The sequence below is a fragment of the Theropithecus gelada genome, chromosome 15 (assembly GCF_003255815.1).
Source record: "Theropithecus gelada isolate Dixy chromosome 15, Tgel_1.0, whole genome shotgun sequence".
NCBI lineage: Eukaryota > Metazoa > Chordata > Mammalia > Primates > Cercopithecidae > Theropithecus > Theropithecus gelada.
Window position 1 is genome coordinate 91,590,206 of NC_037683.1, and position 8,535 is coordinate 91,598,740.

General features: G+C 41.4%; 1 pseudogene; it reads left to right on the forward strand.

The window, feature by feature from the left end:
- The first annotated feature begins 5,674 nt into the window (after positions 1–5,674).
- On the forward strand, positions 5,675–7,173 carry LOC112608575 (annotated as a pseudogene).
- The last annotated feature ends 1,362 nt before the right edge of the window (positions 7,174–8,535 follow it).

Here is an 8,535-nt window from a genome sequence, read left to right on the forward strand (position 1 = left end):
AACGTGAAAATTTATTCAACCACGATTTCTGTTGGGAACAGGCCCCCAAATCTGGCCATAAACTGGCCCCAAAACTGCCCGCAAAACAAAATCTCTGTGGCACTGTGACATGTTGGTGATGGCCATAACGCCCACACTGAAGGTTGTGGGTTTACCAGAATGAGGGCAAGGAACACCTGGCCCACCAGGGCGGAAAACCACTTAAAGACATTCCTAAACCACAAACAATAGCATGAGTGATCTGCGCCTTAAGGACATGTTCCTGCTGCAGATAACTAACCAAACCCATCCCTTTATTTTGGCCCATCCCTTTGTTTCCTATAATCTATAGATTATAGTTAATCTATAATCTATAGAAACAATGCTTGTGACTGGTTTACTGTCAGTAAATATGTGGGTAAATCTCTGTTCGAAGCTCTCAGCTCTGAAGGCTGTGAGACCCCTGATTTCCCACTCCACACCCTGTATTTCTATGCATGTGTCTCTAATTCCTCTAGTGCCACTGAATTAGGGTCTCCACTACCAAGCTGTTCTCAGCAATTTCTTCAAACTTTATTGATTTTTGTCCTAGATATGGTTCAAACGTTCCTACTTCTTCACATAAGTAGAAATTTTGTATTGTACGCTGGATTTTAGCTGCTATTTTCTTGAGTATCTGGATTTTGTTGATTCCTTAATAGGGTTTTGAGCTCTGTTCTGAAAGCGGGCAATTTATTGAGAATTAGTTTAATCCTTTCAAGTCATCTTTACAAGATTTGTTTGGGAAAGTCTAAAGCGGTGCTTCCCTCTTTCATGCTACATTAGCCCTCTTCCTAAGTTATGGCCTTTCTCAGGCCTCTATTGTGTGCTCTGGGTGTTCAGTACATTCTCACTGCTCGGGGTGGTCAGGACTCAAATGTCCCTGACCCTTTCACTAGCCCTGGAAATTGTTCTTCTCACAGCACACTGACAGTCGTTCTTTCCCTGGTAATAGTTCTTTTCTGGGCATGTGCAGTAACCCTGTGCATGACCAGTTCGGTGTCTGGCGTACTATGCAGATTTCTGGATCCTCTTTTCAACACCACTCTCTTCTTCCAGGAAAATTCTGGACATCTCAGGGTTCTTGAATTACAGCCTCTTTCTCCTCACCTCATTGATACTGCTGTGCTCTGTCTGGGCCACCTGTCCTCACACCAATATGCAGAACGTGTGTCTATACAGAAATCCAGGGTGTTTATGGGTCTCACTGTATTTATTTCCCTTCTCTCAGGGATCACAGTTTTGGAATACCTATTGAAAAAAAAGTCTAAAAACAGTCACAATAGATTTTATTTTGTTTTGTTTTTAGCCATGAGAGTATAGTACCAATGATCTCATCATGGCTGGAAATCTCTCATGTTTCATTGGCAAGAGCCCCTCTCCCACATGAAGTGTACCTTTCCTGAGATCAAGAAATCTTCATTCAACATCTGAACAAAATCAGCGTTCTAATGAGATTTTCAAAAGAAGGCCAGTGGTATGTGGAGTCAGGAAGATACTTGTTGGCGAGGGGGCCATTATATTTTTCATTATAGATAATCCTACTTTATTCTCTGGTTACTTTTAAGGTTTCCCTCTTTTCTCTTTCACTATGACGTAGCCATTGAGGAAGTATTTTTATCCTGCTTAGGATTCATGATTTCCCTCTCATCTGGAAATGGATGTATTTCATTAATTATTGAAAATTTCCCATTATTAATTAAGTAAATATTGCCTCATTATTCTCTTTATTTTCCTCCTTTGGAGAACTTGATATCAATTAGACCTTTTCTTTCTATCTGTCAGTTTACCACTGTCTTTCATATTTCTCTTATTTTAGGCTGTATTTTGTGTGCATTCTCAGATCTGTCCTCTGTTTACCTAGCTGTCACTTGAGTTGTGAGTAGTCAGATGTTTAATCTGCCCAACAAGTTTATAACTTCAACACTTCACATTTTTCATTTCTATAAGTATTATTTGGTTCTTTACAAACATCACCAATTCATCCCCCCGACCCCCACCTCCATTATCCTCTTTTTACTGGTACAATTTATCAGTTGTTTTGATCTGGGCTGTAAGTAATAAAAGACCAAGTGCAAATTATTTGAACTATAAGAAGTATACTCTACACAATAAAAATTTCAAAGACAGGGCAGCTCCAGAGTAGTTAAATTCAGTGGATCCATTATATCATCAAGGACTCAGGGTCCTTCCATGTTTCTATTCTCCATCCTTAATGTTTGACAGTGCCTTGGGCCTTTCCCTTCATGGTTCACAAGATAGCTGCAGCAGCAGCTCCAAGCACCTCATCCTCACATAGATTGTCTAGTGGCAGAAAGAGGATATCACTTCAAATGTCCATGTATATGAACCAAGAAGACTTTTCCACAAACTTCACAGCAGATTTTCCTCATGTTTTGTTGACTACAATTGTGCTGCACACTGTTCTTAAATTATAAAGAGATGGAATTACCGTAACTGATTTACACGAATCACGATCTGTCTCCTCTGACTGGGCAGTAACCCAGGCTCCCCTGGAGCTCTAGCTGCTTTAAAATCTAAAAAAAAAGTATAATAACATCTGTGATAAGCTAGAAATTGGGAGAAATAGCTGTTCGGTAAATAATCAATAGTATCTATTATAGCATTTATTCCTTTAGAAAAATCTAACTATATAAATATTAATAAACACTTCTTTTAAAGAATTGTTCAGATTCTTTTATTACTTTCATTCTTAGGGTCATAATCCTCCTATATTATCTTTTGACTGTCTCAGAGTTGATCACTTCCCCATGAGGCATGTAATTTTCTTATAATGAGCATAGCAATTGTTTTCCCTGGTGGGAATTTTATAAACACAGAGCCATAAAAGTGGTCTGTGTTTTTATTATGTTTGTTTAAATATTTACTTCAGCTGAGGCTTCCCTAATCCAAAACCTGTTTTATTTATTTGTTTTTGTGAGATGGAGTTTTGTTCTTGTTGCCCAGGCTGGAGTGCAATGGCATGATCTCAGCTCACTGCAACCTCTGCCTCCTGGGTTTAAGTGATTCTCCTGCCTCAGCTTCCCAAGTAGCTGGGACTACAGGCGTGCACCACTATGCCTGGCTAATTTTGTATTTTTAGTAGAGGCAGGATTTCACCATGCTGGCCAGGCTGGTCTCCAACTCCTGACCTCAGGTGATCCACCCACTTCAGCCTCTCAAAGTACTGGGATTACAGGCGTGATCCACCACGCCTTGCCTGAAACATGTTTTTATATTAATATTTCAATGTGAGGAATGCCATACTAAATGTGTAATATACATTTTTATTCCACCCTATGCATGGTCCAAATGTGGGGCTTTGATTTCTTACAGTAGGCGTGTTTAACCCCTACCTGGAGGCTCATAGAGCCAAGCGATCTTTTGGTCACCCAGAACCAGGGACATAGTTGTTTTCAGCTCTCCTTTTCCAGAAGTGGCAGCCCTTCCAGAATCCTGGTTTTATCTAGAATTTATCTTTTTCAACAAGGCTGCTTTCTTGCTCCAATCTAGGGAAATCTGATCCCCGTGGGAGTTGTGCTATGGTGGCCATTCACATCATACTGTAGCTCCTCCTGGTGGGTGCTTGCAGCCTCTAGAGACTGTGTTCCATCTGAGCTCTCTGGAGAATTTCCTCTTTGTTTTGAGCTGTTAAGTATTGACTTTTTTAAACCCATATTTTATCCAGCAGTTCAATGTGCTTGTGGTTGAGGGAGAGGGGTCCATATTAGTTCACTTACCATATTAACAAAATGTTTTTAAAGCTGTTTAAAAAAACTTTATTTAATCCACTTAATGATTTTTTTTTTTCAGATGATAATTGGGGGTGTGGGTATTTAGAAAAGCTACTTAGAAAGTTTTGTCTGTTGATTTTGTATTCTGTGTATCTTGTGGAACAAATAAAAGTTCAATTTTTGGGGGGTTGGTTTTCTGTACATGCAGTCATATTACCTGAAAATAATAATTTTGTTTCCTATTTTCCAACAAGTGTACCTCATACCAGTTTTCTTTTCTGCTTTATTTCATTGTCTATGATTTTCTACGATGAATAGTGGTGGTGTAAGGATCAACATGTCTACCTTTACTAGAGGTGATTCTAAGTTGCTTTTTTTTTTTTAATCGAATAGTGATGGGTAGGAGATGCACTGCCCATCCCCTTTCAAGGAAGGACTTGCTGCTACAATTCCTTTGGGGATTTTCTCAACTTCAGGGAGCTGCCTCAGCCAAGAGTACACCCTTCATGCAGTGCCGGGCATCCAATTATTGATCGAGGCAGGGGTATAAAAGCCAGATTTTATAGGTTCAGTGCAGGACACCACTGATGGGCTCTCTCTCTCTTTCTGCCAAATCCTGCTGCCTTCTCCCTTCCCCAGGGAGTGAATCCTAATAAATATCTTGCACATTGAACGCAGTCTCAGCATCTGCTTTCAGAGAACGCAGCCTGAAGTTTTCTTTTCCTCCAGGTTGTTTAGAGTTTATAAAACAAAAAAGAATCACACCGAATTTTATCAAATGTTTACCTAGTATCTAGTGAGATAATCATAAATTTCACTTCTATTGCTCAAAAACGTAATGAATTATACTATTAGATTTCCATTCTTAAATTCATAGTGGAAAATCTACTTATTTAATTAGAAGCATTTTAAAAAATATTCTGCTGTATTTTAGTTGCTAGAAAGTTATTAAGAATTCTTGCCTCTGTTCATAAGTCATACTATTCTGTAATTTCTGTTTGTTTCCTTTAATTCTATTGTCTTTGTGAGCTTTGGTAGCAGGGTTATGCCAGCCTTGCAGGATAATTTGGGGGAACTTTGTATTTTTAATAATGTTCTGAGAGAGCTTACAAACATAGGGGTTACCTGGTTCTTGAAAGTTTGTTTGCATCAGCTATAAAACCATTTATGTCTGGGGCCTTTTATTAGAAAGAAGATGAAGTTTTGATTATCTGGAAGGTTTTTTTTTTTTTTTTTGAGACAGAGTTTCGCTCCTGTTGCCTAGGCTGGAGTGCAGCGGCGCGACCTCGGCTCACTGCAACCTCCTCGTCCCAGATTCAAGTGATTCTGCTGACTCAGCCTCTGGAGTAGCTGGGACTACAGGCATGTGCCACCATGCCTGGCTAACTTTTTGTATTTAGTAGAGACGTGGTTTCACCATGTTGGCCAAGCTGGTCTCGAACTCCTGACCTCAGGTGATTCACTCGCCTTGGTCTCCGAAAGTGCTGGGATTACAGGCATGAGCCACCGTGCCTGTCCTATCTTGCAGTTTTATTTGTGGCCTTTCTTTTGTTTTATTTGGTGATTAATATTTTTCTAGATAGTAATCTGTTTCCTCTAACTTTTAATATTTATTTTCATAAAGTTTAACATATTATTCTTTTTAATTTTTAAATGTTCTTGATTGCATTTATATTCTATTTCCCTTCCTAATGAGTTTATGTGTGTGTCCCTTCTTCCTTTTGTTCTTGATCAATCTTAACAAAGTTTGTCTATTTAATTTTATTATACTCATCAAAGAATAAGCATTTAGTTTCCTTTTAAGAACTATTAATTTTCGCGCTCTGTTGCCTGCCACGGCTGCCCAAGCCTGAGTGGTTCACTGCACCGTGAAGACAGATTCCAGACGCCAGCAACTGGTGCCTCCAATCCCAGACATAGCTATGTCCAGCAAAGGCTCCATGTTCTGGCCTATTGTGGCGGCCTGGACACCTCCTGCATCCTCATGTGGCTGAAGGAACAAGGCTATGATGTCATTGCCTACCTAGCCAACACTGGCCAGGAGGAAGACTTGGAGGAAGCCAGGAGGAAACTGAAGCTTGGGGCCACAAAGGTGTTCATTGAGGATGCCAGCAGGGAGTTTGTGGAGGAGTTCATCTGACCGGCCATGCAGTCCAGCACAGTGTATGAGGACCGCTGCCTCCTGGGCACCTCTCTGGCCAAGCCCTGCATTGCCTGCAAACAAATGGAAATTGCCCAGCGGGAGGGGGCCAGGTATGTGTCCTATGGCACCACGGGAAAGGGGACCGATCAGGTCCGATTTGAGCTCACCTGCTACTCATCGGGCCCCCAGATAAAGGTCATTGTTCCCTTTATTGTGGTCATTGTTCCCTTTATTGCGGGTGTAGGAACAACCGGTTCAAGGACCGCAATGACCTGGTGGAAGAATACACAAAAGCAACACGGGATTCCTATCCTGGTCACTCCTAAGAACCTGTGGAGCATGGACGAGAACCTCATGCACATCAGCCGTGAGGCTGGAATCCTGAAGAACCCCAAGAACCAAGCGCCTCCAGGTCTCTACACGAAGACCCATGACCCAGCCAAAGCCCCCAACACCCCTGACATTCTCGAGATTGAATTTATAAAAGGGGTCCCTGTGAAGGTGACCAACGTCAAGGATGGCACCACCCATCAGACCTCCTTGGAGCTCTTCATGTACCTAAACGAAGTCGCGGGCAAGCGGGACGTGGCCGCACTGATACTGCGGAGAACCGCTTCACTGGAATGAAGTCCCGAGGTATCTATGAGACCCCAGCAGGCGCCATCCTTTACCACGCTCATTTAGACATCAAGGCCTTCACCACGGACCCGGAAGTGCGCAAAATCAAGGCCTGGGCTTGGAATTTGCTGAGCTGGTGTGTACCAGTTTCTGACACAGCCCAGAGTGTGAATTTGTCCGCCACTGCATGGCCAAGTTCCAGGAGCGAGTGGAAGGGGAAAAAAAAATGCAGGTGTTCATCCTCAAGGGTCAGGTGTACATCCTCAGCTGGGAGTCCCACTGTCTATCTACAACCAGGAGCTGGTGAGCATGAAAGTGCAGGGTAATTATGAGCCAACTGATGCCACCAGGTTCGTCAACATCAGTTCCCTCAGGCTGAGGGAATATCATCGTCTCCAGAGCAAGGTCACTGCCAAATAGACCCCTGTACAATGGGGAGCTGGGGCCTCCTCAATTTGCAGATCCCCTAAGTACAGGAGCTAATTGTTGTGATAATTTGTAATTGTGACTTGCTCTCCCCGGCTGGCAGCGTAGTGGGGCTGCCAGGCCCCAGCTTTGTTTGTTCCCTGGTCCCCCTGAAACCTGCAAACGTCGTCATCAAAGGGAAGGGTGGGGGGCAGATGCGGTGGAGAGCTATAAAATGACAATTAAAAGAAAAAAAAAAAAAGAACTATTAATATCCTTTTCATTGTATTGATTTCTTCTCATATCTTTATTGATCACTTCCTTTCTTTGTCTTGTTTTGCTTTTATTTTTTAATCATTACTATTTATTAATAAATGTGTTTCTCTCGTATCTTTGGCTATATCCTATTGACAGTACATGGGCTTCTGATAATCATTTATTTACAACTAACTGGTAATTTAGCTTTTTAAAATCTGCAACCCATAATTTGCTTAGAAAACTATTTTTAAATTCCAGTTGTATGACTTAAACATACACATATAAATACCTTTTAATATTGACTTTTAAATTATATTTGATTATTGTCAAAGAATGTAACTTAGTAGATTTCCCTAGAATTTATTGAGTTTTTTAAATAGCCCAATGTTTGGTCCAGAGTTACATGTTTTTCAAGGCTATTCAAAGAACAGCCCAGAGGTCTTTTTTTTAAACACCTACTATGCCATGAATTCATAGGGAATAGGTTCCAGTAGCTCATAACTCCTTCCCATTGGTTCTCACAAAGTGTGCTTCTCTGGGTGGAGCAGGCAGGAGCTTCAGTTGAACCCACTTACCTTTCTCTTTGGCTTCTTTCTTTTTCTGATCATTTTCCTTCACGCGTTTCAGGAAGCTATCTCAGCTCTTAGGGTGCTTAATGTGCTCAATACGCACATTAATTCTCTTGGTAAGAATCTTGCCCTTGTTTATTTACAACAATGCCAGCAGCATGCTGGCGAATATTGTAGACTCTTCCAGTTTCGCCATGGTCACACTTGTGGGGCATTCCTTTCTGAACAGTACCCATTCCCTTGATGTCTGCAATATCACCTTTCTTATAGATTCACATATATGTGGCCAAAGGAACAGCTCCATGTTTTCTAAAAGGCCTAGAGAACATATATCGGGTGCCTCTCCTCTTTCCCTTTGTGTTCCTAATTTTGGCGAATTACTGGAAGATGGCGGATCTGGCTGAAAGGCAAAAAAACAAGAACATAATTTTCTGTTTATTGAGAACATAGTTAAGAATACAGCTATTAAATCGTTCTTACTAATTGGATATTTTAATTTGCAATGTCTTATAGTCTTATTTAAATTTTGAGTACTTCATACATCAATTTTTTTTTCTTTTTTTTTAGACTGAGTCTCGCGCTGCCACTCAGGCTGGAGTGTAGTCACACAATCTTAGCTCACTGCAACCTCTGCCTCCCGGTTCAAGCGATTCTCCTGCCTCAGCCTCCCGAGTAGAGTAGCTGGGACTACAGCCATGTGCAACCATGCCCGGCTAATTTTTGTATTTTTAGTAGAGACGGGGCTTCACCATGTTGGCCAGGCTGGTCTCGAATTCCTGACCTCAGGTGA